Here is a 1,903-nt window from a genome sequence, read left to right on the forward strand (position 1 = left end):
GTTTTTTTGTCTTCAATAAGACAAATATGTATCTGTTTATTTTGTGAAATCCAAAACGGCAACTGACTCTGCATGGATTAGCAGTAGCACAGTCTTTTCTAGGTCACATTCTATTCTATTTTTATTCTATTCTATTCTATTCTATTCTATTCTATTCTATTCTATTCTATTCTATTCTATTCTATTCTATTCTATTCTATTCTATTCTATGCTATTCTGCTATTAGCCTGCTTAGCATGCTATGTTGCTTTCTGACTTGTTTAATTTCTCAAAGGATGAGAAGTTAAGGAAAAACTGTGAGTCCACTATAATCAGGAATAGAGTCCAAGACCCAGACCTTCCAATGCCATAAAATACCCTCTTTGGAGATTTTATCGAGACATTTGACATTTGGATGGTAAGGTTCCCCAAATGTGGCCTGGATCCCATAGTGTCTGTTACCTCCCAAGCCCTGTTTCTTGATAAGGAATACGCTGGACAACTCCTATAAAAAGGATCTACGGAAACAGGGTTTTATCCTTAAAGGTCTTCAAAGAATCCTTTCTGTTCCACTCGCTGAAAGACTGATTGCAGACTTCTTTGGAGTGTAAGGTTTATGACTTTACGACACCTAGACCTATGGGAGAACCCAGAGACTCAGCTCTGAACAAATCTGAGATGAACATTTCTTTTATTCACAAATAAAGATTCTAAAAATCTGTTATTTTATTTGATTTGTTGAATGTGAATAAACTGACATGAAAATTACTGAACTTTACTCACAAATTTCAACAGGAAGCAGAAAACTTTTCAACTATAATCTTTTATGTTCATAAATGTGTGAATTGCATCTGAATATGAGTTTAGACAACATTTAATCATGTATCGATGAACTGTATTTTAAGAGTTAATGGAATGGAATATAATTCAAGTTTGATCCTCTTTATTTGACAATTAAGAAACATTAGAATTACATGTAGTTTATCATTTTCTATGAGAAATCTTCTTATAGTTGATTGTTTATTCATTAAGAATTTGAATGTTGATTGTTAAACTTTAATTAAACTAAACTCATTCTGATGTAAATATGCAACTTGTTTATCACAAAAGTATTTCATGATTGTTTTGTTTTCACAACACTTTCCTTTTACCATGAAATACACTTTGATGATAACACATCTTTGAATGCTCAGAACATTTAAGAGAAATAACTTATTTTTCTCAAATAGTTTAAACATTTTTGATGGAAACATGAAGCTGTTAGATCCACTGGAGACGTGTGCCTGCAGCCATTGGCCGATAGCAAGGCCTCCTCTGAGGTCAAAAGGTTGATTCAGTTTGAGCTCTGTTGGGGTTCAGGTTGGAGCTCAGAACAGCTCTAGGAAGAAGAGGGAAACTTCTTCCAATCTTTTTGGTCTTGTTTTTATTTCAACTTACCCCACTTAACTAAGTTTGTGCTAAGACCGTTTTTATTTTACTTTATCTTTTTGGTAACCGTCATGCATTTTCTTTTGACTATTTTGAAGCTCATCACCATTTGTGCTTCTTATTTTTGAAACTGATTGAACGATCCGCTTTGAGACTAAACTCCAGTGAACTTTAAATCCAGCACGCTTTTTGGACGACCATCCACTCCTTTGGCTGTGCAAACCCAGCTGACCACCAGAACTTCAGCCACATCCAGTCGTGAGCTCCAGAAGAGTCTTCGACCGTCCTCCTACACCCTGCACCAAAGCTGCTGCTGCTTTCTTCATCTCATCTGCCTCATGAGAAACACCTCTGTCTGGTGAGCTTTGTCTGAAAGTCCAGTCCAAGTCCAGCTTGAAGCCACCGTGGTGAGGAGACCCTCTCAGCAAAACTGTTGCAGTTTGATGTGGTCATAACAGCCAATTTGATTTATCCAGACTAGTGTCTTGAACAGTTT

Source organism: Oryzias melastigma, linkage group LG10 (assembly GCF_002922805.2).
Source record: "Oryzias melastigma strain HK-1 linkage group LG10, ASM292280v2, whole genome shotgun sequence".
Taxonomy (NCBI): Eukaryota; Metazoa; Chordata; class Actinopteri; order Beloniformes; family Adrianichthyidae; genus Oryzias; species Oryzias melastigma.